The following is a 19,646-nucleotide window of genomic DNA, read 5'->3' as shown; positions in this document are numbered from 1 at the left end:
TTTGCACGCATGTAAATATGTTTTGGAAATTATGGCTTCATATACAAATAGCGTAGTTTTAATTGTATCAAGAAACATGATCCATTGAATTTTCACGATTGGATTAAACTTGCACTGATAATGCCCAGTGAAAACCCTTTACTAAACTATCAGCAGATTTTCTATTGGTGAGGACATCCAATAAGGAATGTCTGTACAATAAAAATGACACAGCATATATACTTGACTAACGGTGTAATTAAAACCATGATTACATTTTACCTTCCATAATATTCCAAAAATCGATTTTTTCTTGTTAAAATAACCAAATAACCCAACGTCAAATAAGATTAAGAACAGCTTTTATTTTTACAAAAATGTATAACTGTACATACAGTAGTAAATATCATATATTGAAGAGGATAAATAGCAAATTATGGTATTTGTATAGTATTCTTATGGTTGACACGAAAGAACTTAATACACAACAATAAAAATCTTATACCTCAAAAGGATGTATCATTAAATAAAAACAGCATTACTCAGTAGTTTTACTTTGCTATATAATTACTGTGTATTAAGAAACTTAAAGGGAAAGAGTCTACATGAGCTTTAATGACCTGTGCGTAGACTCAAAGTCCAAAATTATAGGTTTTTGTTCTTTTTTATCTTGAGCACTGCGTTAGTTCATTTTATAAGCATATTAATTAAAAGAATTAACTAAAGTAGAATACATCAAGGATATGATTTAATGAATTCTGTTAATTAGCAATATTTATAAAAGATTCAGAAAACAAAGTCTTGAGTGAACAGGACAATGTATGCGAGAGGGAGAAAACCTAAGGTCTATTAGCTTTGTTAGTCAGATCACTTATTATGTAATATTAAGTCGTACGGTAATTGCGAAGAGAAAGTAGGCATAGGCCTATTTTAGATACATATTATTTCATCGTTTATCATAAATTTCAAGCGTCACAAAAATCCAGATAAATACTATTATATTTACCTTTAAATTACATCTCTAACAGACAAATATGTGCTGATTGAATGCTAGGGAGTGCTAATTCAGTGATCGGGCCATGCCCATGCGCTGAGTAAGCGCCCCCTTGGAAAAGGGAACAGATTTAATTCAGGGCCTCGACCATGCCCATGCGCTGAATTAGAACCTTCTGCCGTGACGTCAAAGCCCGAGGGGGTGCTTATTCCAGGGGGTGCTAAAGCAGCGTCCCCAATTGAAACTGCACTGTTGTAACGGGGACTGTATGGTCCAGATCGTCAAGATGGTGCTAATTTACAAATATTGAAGATTAGTGTTTGACAACAGGCTCAATTAGGCCGGGCACGTCCGAAATGTATATTAATACATGTATTTAAAATTTAACAATATCCCGTCATAATGCTGAAGTACTACATTAAATAACCAAATAACCCAACGTCAAATCAGATTAAGAACAGCTTTTATTTTTACAAAAATGTATAACTGTACATACAGTAGTAATTAAATACAAACATACTTCAAAAAATACAACTGAATTGAGATGCCCAAGATGGCTAACTAAACAGAATAGCAAATAAAGCCAGTAAAATAACTATATACCGTAGTTAGTGCTATCAGCTTTGGATGAATTATTTTGTTAGAAACATTTAGTCACAACTCTTTAAATTCCTCTCCTGGCGCCTACCAAAATACCGAAATATGAGATATTGAGTCCCCCAACTGAAATTGTAGAGGCGGCACTGTTTTAGATTGAATACAAATATAGAGCAGTGCTGAACAATGCCACGATTAAACTTCAGTTCTCAAATTTAAATTATGATATGAAGGAACTTTTATGAACCAAGCGTTTAAGAAAGAAATATATTTACACTTACGCAGATCACGCCATTACTGGTTTAAAAATATTATCTTGAGCTTCCTCATTCCCAACTGAAATCTACGGTAGCCCAAAGAATAGTAAAAACCACGTAACTTTAGATAGGAGTTAGCACCTTCGACCGCCCTCGTGATCTGAAGTAGGCTACTAATTAGAATATTTAATTTGATGTTATGTGACTTAACAATCCCTTATAAAGTCACTAGTAGTCTACTCATCTAATTAGTACTTGGCCCTACTCATTCCAGGACCGAAACTCGGCCCCCTTTCAGCACCCAAGCTTCTTGAAGGTATCCTGTAAATACTTACTTGTCGGTAAGTATATGAAATTAAGTAATAGTTATTGTTCTGTATTATAGATACATTGACTTAATTGTTTTACTGCATAGCCTACCCTTTATTTCTGCCATCCACACGATGCGATGTGCGATCCAGAATCAGTCTATCATCAGGAATGCCGAGACCGCTGCTCCTAGGAATTAGTCGCCTGGAGGGGCACGGAGTACAGTGTTCCAGATGACCGCCAGCACGCTTCGCTGGCTCGCGCCTGTCTAATTTGTATACCTCTACAGTGACGTGCTAACACTCCAAACTTCCGGTTCCGCCTCAAGTAGGTCAACTCGGAAACCGGAGTCAGACAAATTAGACAAAAACGTAACGTATTCAATGCACTGACCACACTCGCCGAGTATCTAGTGACAGTTTGCTGTAGATTGCAGATTAAAAGAACATAGTCAAAGGTCATCTCGAGCTGTATTTCTAACACGTGAAGATGTGTAACCCTAATTGATCCTCATTTTAGTTCGGTCCGTGGACGGCATTGACCGCATGATAGCTGACCCGACGATTCCCTCGAACCAGAACCAGTTGTCGATGGACGCTACGACGTCTTGTCGGCCGGTGTTGAACGGTCGTGGAGCTTCTCGACTATTGAGCGGGCAGCCAGATCCGAGGCCGGAAATAGCACACAGGAATGTAGAAATTCAAATATCCAACTGACGAATCGTGGTGATGTGGACGGTTGCGTAAAATGGTCTCCGCCTGAGGGGGCGGGGCTCCGTAGGCCGCGCCAGGCTCCGCCCCCTGCCCCCACTGCCCTCAGCGACCTAGACCTAGACCGCCTTGCTGTCGCCGCCGAGCCGGTCTCGTTCTAGCCTCTCCCGGAAGCCGGCACGACGGTTACCTCACGACTAGAATGCCGACACTTACGACAGGACTTGCAAAAGCACCGTTTCCGGATTTGTAAAAGAACTCCATAGTATCATAAAATCAAAGCACCCTTACTTCAACGGAGTGTATAGAGAACTCGAAAGCACATAACGGAAGTAGCCTGAGAACCCGTCCCTCGCTGTATTGTGTTCTACTGGAAATCGGATGTGACCATCATAACGGTAGCTATGTCAAAGAAGTTGTTAGGTAAAACCACATAATTATTCAAAGTATACATGGGTTACGGAGATTATGGATTATGAGTTATGTACAAATATTACGTCATACGTTACTGCAATTAAGTCATATTGATAACACGTATATGTAGTCTAATATTACGCTGTCGCCTTGTAGCAATGCAATAACAGTTCGTGTGGTCAGCTTTATGCCAGATCCAGGCAGAACCTTTATATTATTTATATATTAAACAAGAGAGGCAATTTCTCGAAAAATGCTGGCGACCAATAATAAATAACACAATTTAAACAGTTTTATTTATTTATCTGTTACCAATAAAAATATAGTAAACGTAGTACTTACAGTATTTAGTGAAACTTATATTCTGAATAATCATAGTTAATGCAATATCAGCAAGAAGATTCGGCTGTGAGGAGAAAAACGTGCAGGCAAGTAACCAAAATAATAGTTTTTTCCAGTTATATGAAACCGGCATAGGGATTTGCCGGGTTTTAAATATAAAATACGGATATTCTATTTATTACGTGCTAGTTCTATTTATTTAGCGTGTATTCTAAAAAGTTTAGCGTGTATTCTAAAAGTTACTGTACCTTATTTATAATAACCCTCATACCAGAATAATATTATTTTCAAAAGTCAAAATCACCTTATGAATTGCACATGTCTTTTATTTTATGTCATAAAATAAATTAAGTACGTTATAATTATTGCCATTAACGATTGCCTAAATCCGGTATATTTCCTTATAGTGTAATAGGCATATAAATAAGTTAATAATAATAATAAAAGTAATGTCAATTATTTATAGGCTTATAGTAACAAAGAATAAGCCTTTCCTTAATTTTGTACTGGAAACTCGAACACATTTGCATTAGAGATAGGACTACCTATTAAGAATAATTATAAGCGTAAATTAAGCAATCGATAGCCCAGCCTGTTTTAAAGCCATTAATCAATGGCCATTATTGAATGTTCACGGTAGCTCAAAAAACCTACAATTTGTGTAGAGTAATTTAGAATACATATTACATACTATTGAACATTGGGCGTTCATTAAACCAAAGATTAAGTATTGAATTCGGCCGAGTTTTTATTTATATTCCTCTGTGTATGGCGTTTGAAACTTCAATGTGCAGTATGTTTATACTCATAACCTCAAAACAGTACGATGCTGTTTTAAAGAATTAATTATAAGGACTTAAAGCTTTGTTTTGTTTTTAGTTAGATCTGTGTTAAAAAATTAAACGTTTTAAATAGTGGTTTACAACATTACACGCTCAAGATAATGACGCATACCTCCGTCAAGAATAAATGATAAGATAGCAATTTAAGAAGAAGATTTTCATACAATTCTCAAATTGCATACTCAACAACAGAACACAACTAGTATAACAATTTGGTCCTAATCGTATAAGAAGTTTCCGAGTTATAAATTTTCAAAGATGCAGTTTGGTTGAAAAAGGCTAAGAAATCTGTATATTTCCGTTGTGATTGACATAAAACTGAAAGTTATTGTTTGTGATTAATTTACTTTATACGTATAAATGATAAGAAAAACATCAAAATTTGAATGTAACTTCCGTTACTGCAGCTCTACAGATTTGCTTATGGTTAACTTTCAAACTCGGGTACGTAAAATGTTTGATCCGAAAGAATTGTCACACCGTTATACACTAATACTCTATTTTAAGTTTAAATGCAGAGTATTTAAATCGTTGGTTAACCAATCTGTTCTAAAAAATATTAAATCTACTACATAAAAACTATTGAACTTTAACCGGCTTTTGTGAACGTGCCGTAATCTAATAACTCACTAACTAGGTTGTTATTGTATCGTAATCTATTGTATCTTTTTAATTCATTTGTATTGTGCATAGATAAAATTCAATACAATTAAATAAGAATAGATGTAACTAATTTTAGTTAATTTATTGACTGTAATAGGCAATACAAACTGACACATTATTTTACTGACAAAGGCGACAAAGGCTGTTATCAATAAACTATGACTCTGCATTAAAGAAAGGCCTTCATTGTTCGCATTAGATCTATTATTCTATTTTGTGATTTTGTCCTCCATTGCGACCAACACTATGTACCGAAAACTACACTTGCTGTCTAAATTTTTATTTTTCCCAAATCGTGATCGTCGACAAAATCGCTTCGGTCGGGTTTAACACGAAACTCAATTTTAATACTGTACTGGATTCAAATATGTAGCTGAGCTTTGAAGTTTGAGGGATTTGCTTTTTTGGTAGCGACGGTTTGTCATAATAGGAGCGGCGCGGCGAGTGTACTAACGCCTATTGCGTGCCGCACCCGTAGGCGTTTTGATTACGTAAGTCTTCGGTAATAGTAATTATTACATTCGCAGCCAACGCGTCACTGAACAGCTCGGCGCGACACTGTTCTACTCGGCACTCCCCACCTTTACCCATAAATATGTGTACCCCTGAGTATGAACCGTAAATACTACTTAGAATGTTGATACTGTATTCACCGGTATACGTTTTAACTCACCGGGATGAGTCAATAAATTACGAGCAGAATGAAAAGTTATTTTAGTAATATTTTTGGTTATTTTTGATCATTTTGTTACTATTTATGCATAATTAGCCCAAGGCCAGCTACAGACACGGGTAAACGCTATAAGCCTGGATTAGTATTAGACACGTAATTCTTTCGTATTTCTTTACTAACATTAATAACACAAAAAATAAATACGCACAGTCACGTTAATATAAAATACTAAAAGTAAAAATACTGATACTTCACATCCCGACACTGTCTAAACTATGTTTATAACAAAATCAGCTTTAATTAACGGGTAATGGACTTAGATAAAGTGTGAACCGTAAACTAATAAATAGTTCCTTCAACTCGATTATTTTTTCCATTTTAATTAGCATGCGTTATTAGTCAATTAAAATGATATATTGTGTTTTATGACTAATAGATTGAATCGACACGTGTAAAAGCCTGAACTTTTGCAACAAATTGGATTTATAGCAATTCGCAGTTAACTGATAACTGGAGCCGCAATCATAAATAGGTTATTGTAGCATATAGACTACTTTTAACTACGGAAAATGCTAATATGTGTGAAAACATAAGCATGCTGAGAATATAGCAAGCAATAGCAGCGTATTAGGTGTCTTTTTTACATTTTGTGTGCGAGAAGTAGGCCTAACCTAGAATAGCCAACGCATTTGCCGTAATTTGAATTTTATATGGTCTGATGCCTAATGTTTTTAGTTTATTGCTAAGTTTGAATTTAGTCATGAGATGTCAAGTTCTAAATACCCGCACAACTATGTTGATTAACATATTGTATTTAGCTTGTATATTAGAGGGAAAAAGTTTCATTATTAATAAATTGGATAATTTTACACAACCTTAGACTGACTATAATTTTTTAACGTAACTTAGACAGCAAAATATATATTAAAAAACGCATGTGAATCGACGTACAATTGGAATTCAGACATTGAGATAAGGTATTATATTTACATTTTTGTAATGTTACATATATTTTGTGTCTTCATTTAGCCTAACATTTCATGAGTAGTTGTCATATATACAAAAATGTCTAGCTACACTATCAAGCTCTCAGATTTAATCTTAACACGTACCTATTATCATTTAAATAATTAACAACTTTCTATAAGTTGTATTCTTAGTTTTTACAGTAGGCTGTAACACACTACGCATAAAAAGTCAAAAATAATTAAACAGATCGAATATTAAACATAAAGCTTTTGAATCAGTCAAGTGTCTGACTCATAATAGACTAGCATACCCATATGTGACACCACCAACGTAAACCATACAGAACCAAACAGAATGTCCACATGGGGAAACATAAAAATTACATTAGTCGACAAAGTAGAAATAGGCGACAGAAGGCGGCAAATGTTTATTAAGGAGCAGGAATAGAATAGAAACAGATAATCGGGGAGCCATAGCGGGAAGGGAAGCCAAGAGCTAGAGCGACACTATTGGTGCCTAGACGAGGTGTAGTTGCGGCGGGCGAGGGGAGGGCAGGGCCGGCAACCGGCAGGTAGCATGGCCGACTCGAGGCCGAGCTCTTGGGAGAACGGGATGCGAGCAGACCCGCTAGTCTCTCGGCTTGCTGGTTACAACTCTTCCACTGCCGTACCGTACCGTGTAGCCTAACACGCTATACACGGCCTACCTAACCTGTCACACTAACCTGATACTCGTCTCTGTAATAATGTAATAATTCTCAATTTGAATAATTAATAAAGATAAAAAGATTATTAATTAAACATTACCAGCTCCCAACGGTCGTAGACAAATAACGTTGCTAGTTCGATCAGATTTGATTGTCACTAAACAGTTAACAACTTCACAATAGTTTTAAAATTCGTTAGTTACTTTTTGTAAAGTGTCTAATTACTGTATGACTTGTTGGGTTTGTTTTAGTGACAGTAGGTGATGTAGGATTTTAGATAAAATAGTAGCCTTATGAACTTATCAAAATCATCACTAGTGAACGCTGTATCCACTCAGTGAAATTTGGAACCACACATAGGAGTATCACAGGGTGAAAGGGCTAGGGAGGCCAATAGGGCTGAATAATGGGAATTGAAACTGTAGCGACTAGGCAACGATAGATTACGGTAAGAAAGTCCATCCTTAGGTCACTCGATTAGCTTCATTAGTAAGTATCTTGAGCCAGATATAAAATAGTTGTATTTTTAAATGAGTTTTGTCATTCATGAAACTTAAAGTAATTAATTTGTGATGTACGTTGTGTTCTAGATTGAGAGTTCCAAGTACTGTCATAACTAACCTATAAACTTTGGTCTGAGGTAACTAAATAATCCAAATTTGTCTTCTAAAAACTCCCAAAGAACTAAAGCGCACTAATTTTAGACGAGAAATTCAAAGTGATGGTCCAGTAGGTACTTGTGGTGGAGTTATTAGGATTATACATATTGTCAATCAAATTTATTTTTATTCTGTTAGCACACTTAATTAACACGACTAAGAAATGGTGCAATAAAATTTTAAATGTCCCCTAAAAAATAAACAAATGCTATAGTCTACAATAAGGCAGGATTTAAAAATACATATTTTGGAATATGAGGGAAATGTCCGATGTTCCAAGTACTTTCACAAATTCAAATTTATTTTTTTATTATAAATGCAACATTTAAATCAATAATAAAAAGTGCTCTATAAAAATAAAAAGGAGGTTGCAGAATTGTGAAGGTCGAATAATTCAAAATTGTGCGACTTTTGTAAATGACATGTACTTTCATAAATTACTTCTAATCCATCTGTGTATTAGTTTATATGAAATACAAAAATTTTTCCCACCATAAAAAAAAACAAAATAGGAAATTTATTCAAATAAGACAAAACATTTTATGGGACATAAGCTAGCAATTAATATACACAACCTACCTGTAGACTTGAGAATAGCATATAGGCTATTATAGTACATTTATTTTTTTATGACAAGAATACTCTTACAGTAAATAATCCCAACAAAAATACCCCAAAAGTCCCATCAAACAATCAGAAATAAATGTAGATTCATGAGCTGCAGGAAATTTGAAGTATAAAATGGAAGATCGATTAGTAGTTTTAAAATAAAAGGTAATTTTCAAAAGGTGATACGGGCAGTTCTTGAATGCGTATTATAAGCCGGTTCAATTATTATTTGACGATTATAATATAGGCCTATTATGTTTTAAACATTACACGTGTTAAACACCTTAAAACGTGAAATTTACCTGAAAGGTTATTATATTAATACATAAGAGGTTCTTAAAAATGTAGAGTTTTAGAAAATTATTTTTTTCTTTAAATGGATTTATAACCGAGATCAAAATGTTGTAAGGCTGTAAAATTTCACTTGCATACTACAGCTGCTAATGAGGTGAATAATGTACAGTTAACATTATAGTTTAAAATTATGGTAGAACTAGTGTTCATTCGAATTGCTGAAAACATTGTACGTCTGGCACCTTGAAACCTTACGAGGTATCAATGCACTTGTGAAAAAGAAACGCTATAAATGATCCAACAATCCTGAAACTTTCTAAACTTGCATACTACAGCTGCTAATGAGGTGAATAATGTACAGTTAACATTATAGTTTAAAATTATGGTAGAACTAGTGTTCATTCGAATTGCTGAAAACATTGTACGTCTGGCACCTTGAAACCTTACGAGGTATCAATGCACTTGTGAAAAAGAAACGCTATAAATGATCCAACAATCCTGAAACTTTCTAAACTTGCATACTACAGCTGCTAATGAGGTGAATAATGTACAGTTAACATTATAGTTTAAAATTATGGTAGAACTAGTGTTCATTCGAATTGCTGAAAACATTGTACGTCTGGCACCTTGAAACCTTACGAGGTATCAATGCACTTGTGAAAAAGAAACGCTATAAATGATCCAACAATCCTGAAACTTTCTAAACTTGCATACTACAGCTGCTAATGAGGTGAATAATGTACAGTTAACATTATAGTTTAAAATTATGGTAGAACTAGTGTTCATTCGAATTGCTGAAAACATTGTACGTCTGGCACCTTGAAACCTTACGAGGTATCAATGCACTTGTGAAAAAGAAACGCTATAAATGATCCAACAATCCTGAAACTTTCTAAACTTGCATACTACAGCTGCTAATGAGGTGAATAATGTACAGTTAACATTATAGTTTAAAATTATGGTAGAACTAGTGTTCATTCGAATTGCTGAAAACATTGTACGTCTGGCACCTTGAAACCTTACGAGGTATCAATGCACTTGTGAAAAAGAAACGCTATAAATGATCCAACAATCCTGAAACTTTCTAAACTTGCATACTACAGCTGCTAATGAGGTGAATAATGTACAGTTAACATTATAGTTTAAAATTATGGTAGAACTAGTGTTCATTCGAATTGCTGAAAACATTGTACGTCTGGCACCTTGAAACCTTACGAGGTATCAATGCACTTGTGAAAAAGAAACGCTATAAATGATCCAACAATCCTGAAACTTTCTAAACTTGCATACTACAGCTGCTAATGAGGTGAATAATGTACAGTTAACATTATAGTTTAAAATTATGGTAGAACTAGTGTTCATTCGAATTGCTGAAAACATTGTACGTCTGGCACCTTGAAACCTTACGAGGTATCAATGCACTTGTGAAAAAGAAACGCTATAAATGATCCAACAATCCTGAAACTTTCTAAACTTGTATACTACTGCGCTCGATAGCTGAGGATATTCCGCTCCATAGCTTTGAACGGTCGTCAACAAGATCTTAAGTCGATGGTTGGGTGGTCGGGGGTTTGGGATCTATACGTCTATGAAAAGAGAAGATATGCAAAACTATCCGAAATGGTCTTATGTATAACGAGAAATTAAAAACTGTGCGAAACTGAGGTACTTGATGGGAAAGGATGAAACCAAGTATAAAATAACCCAATAATCCTCTTAAAATTGATGAAATGTTGAAAAGTTTTCAGCGGTAGGACTAAAGACTCTTGTAGGCACGTATGAGAATTTCTAAAATCCTCTGTAGACATTATCACATTCACTTCACCGGCCACCTAACCAGTTTCATAGGAGCATTGAGCATACCATATATTTTCAAAATTCATCTGCTTTCCCAGCAACTTCATATGGTACTGACTTACTTCTTCGACAACCAAATATTGCCGGCTACATTTTTAACTGTGAATAAACTGTCTTCTTTGACAACACAAGATCCGCCGGTTACAATCTCAACTGAGAAGAGACTACTTTGTTAACAACCCTATATCACCGGCAACAATTTCGACTGAGAAATAGACTGTCTTTGTCGACAACCCAATACCACCGGCTACAATTTCGACTGAGAAATAGACTGTCTTTGTCGACAACCAAATACCACCGGCTACAATTTCGACAAAGAAAAGGCTGTTTTTATCAACTACTCTATATCGATTCGTCGGCAACTATGTATTGTCGGCCACAATTTCTACTGAAAATAGATTGACTTCGTCGGCAATCTCGAACGAACCGAACGAACTAACTTTTATTTTTTCACCGGCTATAATTTAAACCGAGAAATTGGTTGACTTAGTCGACAACCCTATATCACCGGCTACAGTTTCGACTAAGAATAAACTGTCTTCGTTGGAAACCCTATATCGCCGGCTACAGTTTCAACTAAGAATAAACTTTCTTCGTCGGCAACCCTATATCGCAGGCTACAATTTCGACTGAGATAAGACTGTTCTTGTCAACAACCCTATTTTGACGGCTACGATTTAGACTGAGAAATAGACTAGACTGCCTTCGTCTACAACTCTATATTGCCGGCTACAATATCGATTGATAATACTGATTTAGTCGGCAGACCTATATCGTCGGCTACAATATCGAGTGATAATACTGACTTAGTCGGCAGCCTATATCCCCGGATACAATATCAAGTGATAATACTGACATCGTTTGTAACCCTATATCTCCGGCTACAACATCGACTGAGAATAGACTGACTTTGTCGTCAACTTTATCGCATCAGATCCAGGACGGGATTGCGAAACAACGCTCTTCAGACATAATATACAACGGTTTCTCCAGAACCTTGTTCCAGCAGACTCCAAGATTGAGAATACACTGGATTTGCCCTCAGTTTTAAAAGCTTGCTTCAAGGCTGTATTGGGTACACTTTCTTAGCAGGCAAGCACGTCGCACTAGCTAAAATGTTCTTGATATGGAATACACCAACTTCACCAGAAACTCTATTTCACCATTTCTTGTGCTGACAAGATATTAGTATAGATGCACTTGCTTCACCGGCTACATAATCACGCCGGCGGCAGGTAAGAAGTTATTAATAGTAAAATAAAAATTTTCTGGCTACTAATTTCGACAGAATCAAGACAGATATTGGTAATGAATCTTCAATTTTTCGATCTCATTAACCTCGTGATGGGATTGAAATAGATGCTTTTTATTGATAGCCCGTATCAAAATAGCCTCAAGGTTGAATACGGAATACTTTTGTACAATTATATCTCGACAGCCTGCATGCATTAAAGATTCAAAATATTCGGTTTTCACCATTAACACTATCTCACAAGCTTCGGTTCCTCTGCCGATGACTGGGGAAACAACGTGTTACTCAAATTAATAGAATACTTTAATTTCTAAACCAAGTGTTCCTTATGGATTCGCTTTGTTATATTTACCTTGGTATCTAGTGAGCTAGAAATGGTGAATGTTTAATGAAATTTAAAAGAACAGTTTTTAAGTGTTGCATGTCTGGCACAATTAGTTGTTAAAAAACGTTTTGTTGAGTACCTTTTAAACATTAAAAATAATGTACAGGCAAAAGAAATTGAAAGAATAGTGTTGAGGTATTAATACATTGGACTTGCATGTCTTATTTCATACAAAAATTTAAATCTGTTTGGATTACGTCGTATTTACGTACCGATACTCAATCTTTTATATTCTTTGAACGAAACTTTTATGGTTTGTGAAGTATACTAACTTCATTTTCTATACTCCTTTAATATAAAATTAATCTATTTACATTTAGAAAAAAATATAAATTTAGTTTTATTAATTTCCTGTTAATAAAATTTACCAAGAATTTAAGCTAACAAAATTGTTGTTTGTCTTGAAAGCTATGCAAAATCTTAATTTTTAAAAAGTTTTTAAAGACTACGATATATAGTAAACAAATGGAATATACGTATCTTGACAATGTCAATGACACAAAGGTTAAGAACATAACAACGACCATATTGTTATAAATACAAACAAAAGTTTGAATTATACTTATAGTACAGTTTAAACTATATTAAACCGTATTTTTATACTATTGTTTAAAAAACTAGTTTAAAAACCTTATTATTACCTGCGTGGTAAGTACGGAATGCAATGGGGAAAACTGTGAATAGTTTAATTTGATCGAGAATATTATTAAATGGAATTTAAATTTTAAAAACCATTTAATATTCTTGGTCCAGAACCAAATCATCCTGACACACGTCATGCGGTGGCCCAAAAAGGAGAGAGGAGTTTAATAAGGACATTTTTCAATTAAAACGAGTAGAAAACACAATAAAGGAGTTGGAACTCCCTTTATAACTCTTTTTGACTCGGCGCGTCGTAATGAATAGAGGTCGTTAATGTGCATTTAAAACCCTAATCATAATCTTGTGCAGTAATCGTTAAAATTAATGTAATACACTTTAACAAATCCTAGAGTTCTCAGTTTAGCCGATGGGTAAGTAAAAGTTATTGCGATGTTTTTACTTTCTACCCAAGGATACAAGAGAAAGTGATGTGATGGAAAAAATGGAATTGATATTCAGCAGAAATACGCTTCCGCACGAGCACGCGCGTGTTTGTGATTGTAAGATAAACTAGCCTGACACTTAAAAACCAATCGACTCGTGTCAAATTTTGTTAGCATGCAAGTTTATTGTAGTAACTTATTTTAATTTATTGAAAAAATGTAATGTGTTTCTTACCTAAGATCCAAGTTTCTGGATCTTAGCTTTCACAAGCTTTCTTTCATTTCGAGGAAAATTTGTCATTAAATTGTAATCTATAGGTATCTCTAAGGAACATCCCTTTGAATACAAGTTTGGTAATTTTCAAATTGTATACGCATAGTTAATCACAATTTTATAATATAAAATAATGTTGATCAAGAAAGCAGGGGTTTTGAAGCATCTAGTGACATCGTTAGCTTTCATAATTTTATAGAAAATTGTAATGTTTTAAAATAATGTGAACATATGTAAGCATAAGCTCCTTTAATAATATTTAATTTTAATTTTGCCTATAAATAAAATTGAAGTTATTATAAACCATACGATGCGTGCCAACCTAAACCTTACAGAGAACTCCTTGCTTGTGGAGAACAGTGAAATGTGAGTAAAGCGTCTAGCCTATATAAAGAGAGAAGGTTTATAGACCATATTCTGTTATAATTTATTATAATTTTAAAACCTGTGTGGGAAATACAAAATGTAAATGAGCGGAAGTGCTAAATCAAATAATTAGTAGGCAATGTAATTATTGGACTAGAGCAGATATTACATCGGTTCACTGTCCGTTCAGTTTGTTTTAAAATTCAATCCTTTTCTGAAATGAGTAGAAATATATTCAAAATATTAGTGGTAAAGATGTATAGGTTTCGTTATTTTGTAGTATGAACTCGGCATAGCCGTTTAAAAACGCCAATTTTGAATTGTACTGACTTTAAATGTTTAATTTATATTGGTGTGAATAGTTGATTCTGAATGGTTTGAAATTTCTTATACATCAGCTCCATCATTTTAATTTATGTTTTACGTTTGGCAGATTTGTTTTTAAGTAGGCCTACGCTATCACGCCTTTCCTGGGGTTTTAATCGTGTTGTTAATATATAAATCAGTAAATTATATATTCAAAAACAATATAGAATAACAAACGTTGTAGATTTATTTTCTTATACGATTGTAAGTTTTTTAGGCGACTTCGTTAAATTGGGAATTGCAATTAAAAATTAGACAAAACAGAGTGGTAATTTTAAATATTAAAATTGTTCAGTATTAAAATATTGTGCGTGTAATAATCTAAAATGATAAACTGTTAAAAATGGCGTCACCTCAAGTAGAAGCGAATCCACGAACCGGTTGACGGGAGTGGCAGTGTGGCGGTACGAGCGGAGCTGGAGGTGATTGCGCCGCGCCGCGCCGTGCAGGTAGACAGATGGACAGACGGACGGGTGGACTTGCGGCCTTCACTCTCTCTCTCGCTCGGGTCAAGATACGCCCATCCAAATCTCCGTAATTTACTTTTTGCCCGATCCGAAACAGATTTCACAGTGAGAAAGGTGGCCGTTGTGAGGAAAACGCAGTAAACGCCATCCGCAAAAAATGTAACCTTAAACATTAATTTTTATAAACGCTGTTTTTATTGGTTTTTCAAGTCTTATTTTGAACTTTAAAGAACCAAGGGCCAAATATGAGAAATATGCCAGTATTTAGAACATAAATTTGGGTAAATTAGCTGAGCTGATAATTGATATATAAATATTTGGGCGACCAAGAACTAATCGCATTTCAGACAACACCATGACAGGAGTTAGGTATGGTTTTCAATAAAGTAGTGAATTATTTTATGGCTCAGAAATGGATCGAGGTAGTATACAACAAGAGGGTGCATTACAAGTATACATTCAATAAAATACGTGGAAGCGAAGTTACTTTCCAGACTTAACTGTGCGTATTTTTTTATTTACCTCTATAACTTTTCTCTTTGTGATCCTTCCATCTTTTAAGAGACGATTGTATGAACATTACCTAGATATGAGCATATTTTTTGGTACCACATCGCTGATTTACCAACATCTAATTTAATATAAATTTTGATTGAATTCAAAGACAACCAAAACAACACTTTTCAAATCTAACAAAATAATTACTTTATTTAAAAAGCCATACTATTGCCTCATAACCGCCATTGTTGCTAAAAATCGGTGAAACTAAAACCGTTTAAATTTTAACACAACAACTTTTCTAAAAAAGTTCGCAATCATTTAACAGAATAATCATTATGGGAATTGTAACTTATAAATATCAAAGAGGAAAATCGTAACATTTTCATCCGATACTTGACATAGGCCATTAATAAAACGGAAATTATTGTGATAGCAAAGAAAAGGATTTTAAATGTTTCTTAGCAACAGCCTCTTTGGAACATATTGCAAAATTAGACTTACACCTACATACAAATATCCCTGCCCGAGTGTTGGGGCCACTCTGCTGGGTAGTGCAGATTTGTCTAATTGTAAAAATGTTTGTTGAATAATATTGTAACCGATTAAAATATCTATTTGAAATATGATTTATAACGCAAATGTTTCATATTATGCTCTAAATTAATATATATTCCAGAGAAAAATATTTCTCGTAAATGAATTAACAATAAAATCATATACATCTTAAATTCCTCAAATTCTCGAATACGAACCCTATTAAGCCAGAATGTAAAAATGCAGTAAGTGTTCTGAACTTACAAGACTAGTCTGTAGTACGAAACATGTCTCTAGTCTGGCTGAACATACTGACACCACTCCTGAAATACCTCCGCAGATGTCAGTATGGGAGCTTCTTACGTGTTTTCGTATAATCGTCAATGAAGGAATGATTAAGATTCTCGAGATATTTAATAGGAAGTCTAGGAACAGAAGATCTATTGTAGCAAAACTTGCAAAACGACCTGAATACGTTGCAATAATCTGAAGCAATCTGTCCAATACTTTCCAGATTTTTCTTCTTTCTTCTAGGTCTGTAGTTCAATACTTCAGTGAAAGCCTACATGGCAAGAGATTGCTGAAAAGAAAATGTTGCCATTAAAATATTTTCAGGAAATATTAGTTTTGATGATGGCATAGTTGAACTTGAAGTACTCGTGGATGTGTCGCTCGTAATTTTTGACCAGGAGTCAGGTTGAAAACCTCTTCTGGTGCACTGCGATAAGGAAAGGCCGTTGATACCTCCTGATAAAATATCAGTTTAAAGAGCAACAGGTGAACAGACTAATCGGCTCTATTATGGAACGAATTTAATATTATATCAGTATAACGTTTATAATTATATTTAAATTTAAATATAAGTTGATTGTGAATTTATAGAGAAATTATAAAACGATTCAGTGTGTCACAATATGCTGTTGCCGTCCAAAGTCACGTACAAACTACTGTTCACAAAAGGCTCATTGTGACTTCAAGAAGTTTAATAATCTGAAAATTTAGCCGAAAGGTCTTCAATGCGTTCGTTAGTGTAGAGGTAAGTAAGCACATTGTATCAACAAACATACAGGTATTTAGAATTTTCGAAGGAGGCTAAAACACGTGACTAAGAGTTCAATATGCAGTATGCACAGTATCCATCCGTGGCTTACGAACCATATCTGATGATATATTTTCATCCTAGACACGTACTGCACGTACTAGAAACAGCACTGCTGTCCTATCCTAAACATGACTGTCATTTAACCTCGGATCTGCTTCATATATCCCAGATCATTTCACTCTTCAGAGCTGACATAAGGCTCTTGAGAGGCCAATAGACTGTCACAACCTTGTCGTATTTAGCAGTGACTGGCCCTGCGGTTGAGTGATGGTATTGCCTACCTTGATCTCCAAAAGCCTCTTGACAAATCCCCACATCACCTCTTCTTGAAGAGACTTCCAGTTTTTCGATTTTATCCTAATCTTATTACTTGTATAAAATTCTACATCATAATGGGAAATATATAAAACACGATTTGGTGGAGAATTTCGTTGCCAGTTCAGGAGTGCCTCAAGTTTCCAATTTAGGCCAATTATGTTACTTGTTGTTTATTTATGGCAAACTGAGATTTACAGATTTATGTTGGCTATTTTAAGATCTGTCTATCTATAGTAGGAGTAACAAACTCTGAACCACAGCAAAAGGTCGATAGTTACATTTATACCTCAAAAGAATTTTGTGAGATTAGAAGCAATAGGATCAATAAAAGGTAGATGGTGCAGAATATTGTTGTTCTCGTATATTCCAAATATACCTCATAAAATCATAGTCATAAAACTTGTAAGAACTCAAGTCTAAACTCTTAATCAAGAACAACTGCTTCGACATGACTTTGAACCTTTTTTGAAAGTCTTTATAAAATGGTACATGTTACAAGGGAAACTAGCTTTTAGGGGTTTTAAGAGCTTATTTTGTATTTTTATGGTTAAATTGGTTGCAATTCAGATCATGTAGCACAAATATTTTAATTTTCCCGGGTTTTAAATTAGATTTAGAGTTTTTGTAAATATAGTAATTTTAATTTTTAACTGAAAAATAAAAAAAATATAAATACATTCCTTTTTACCAGTAACCTGATTTTTACATGCACTTTAAAAATAATAACTCAAAAGGGGATTTACTATTAACAAATTTTGAACTTAGGAATCCCTCTTTTTAAAGAAAAACGCCAGGAGATTTTTGTCATGTCAAAAAGTAGACACGACTGACATAGAACCACCCCTTAGATTTCATTTGTCTATGCGTTACAGTTAATAAATACCAGAAGTGAAAACTTTTGATCATCTTGTACGAAGAGTATGGGATGACAAGGTACTTACGTTACGTTGTAGTGAATTATTAACTTCTTTAAGAGAATTCCTACGTTTAAGGAGTATCTAGTGTTGTAAAAGTCTAGTGTGTAATACAAATAAAGTTTGTTTTAAATATGCACCAACAATTTTGTAAAAAGTTATCAAGTGATAGGAACGGAGTCTCACAAAAAAGTATCACTAGGTCTATTTTTAAATTGCTTTACTGGGGTAAGAAATGCTATTAGAGAAAGGAGGATTGTATGGCCTACAGCCTGTGTAAACTCGGCAGCTATACTAGTACAGTTATTCCGAACTCTTGTATTATGTCTATCCTGTGAAGGTTCACATCAAACCAACAGAAGAAAGTAACGGTCTCAAGTCTAAAAAAAATGGAAATTGTCAGTTGAGTTGAAAGTTGAGTTCCCAGAAGGAATCCAAAATTAAATATCTGTAGAGTACTTCGTTGTCGATTCTCATGCGTATATTGAATTGTAAACAATTTTTATAATAAGATTGCACAACCTATTCACACATAATGAGAGGACATATTGTTCCCTGTAGGAATGTAAATGTCGATACAGAATTTTTGCCAATTCTGATGGGTATGTTGAATACTTATAGTTAGGATAAACAACTTATTCACATTATGAGAGTTTTTTATACAGGGTGTAAAAAGGTCCCGTACGGGCTTGATAGTTTCCGAATGATTACAGGTAAAGCAATAAAACTTGGTACATCATTACTGCATCTATAAATATACTTTTTGCAGTAACTAACATTTTTTTATCATGTCAGGGAGATGACCCTTACATTTTAGGATAGGTGGAGTAGCCCATCAAACTAAAGGTCTCTATTAGTAGAGTACAATGGCGTAAATCCGACCTGAATAAATAACGTCCACTCTTTAAATAAATACGCTGGTTTAAAGTTTGAAACATTTACAATGTAGGTCATGTTCTAGGTGGTTGAATAGTCTTGTCTTGGCTCAAGTTGTGAAATTTAAACTTAATAAATGAATACTGGATTTATGACAATATACAATAGAGGATAGTCTAAAATTTTTTAAATAATGTACATCTTGAGCTATACGTTAAGTCCCCCTCCCCTCCAACTCCTTGTAGACCATCCTCCATTTTTAAATCCTTAGTTAACCACGAGTCGTAGGTGGTTGGTCGGTGAATGCATACCTATTGTGACCTGTATTCTGTTGTTCAGTTTTAATAATTAGTGTTGTGTTTAGTTTTTTATTAAGTGCATGTTTTAGAGTT

The sequence above is a fragment of the Homalodisca vitripennis genome, chromosome X (assembly GCF_021130785.1).
Source record: "Homalodisca vitripennis isolate AUS2020 chromosome X, UT_GWSS_2.1, whole genome shotgun sequence".
Classification (NCBI taxonomy): domain Eukaryota; kingdom Metazoa; phylum Arthropoda; class Insecta; order Hemiptera; family Cicadellidae; genus Homalodisca; species Homalodisca vitripennis.
This window is presented reverse-complemented; position numbering follows the sequence as displayed.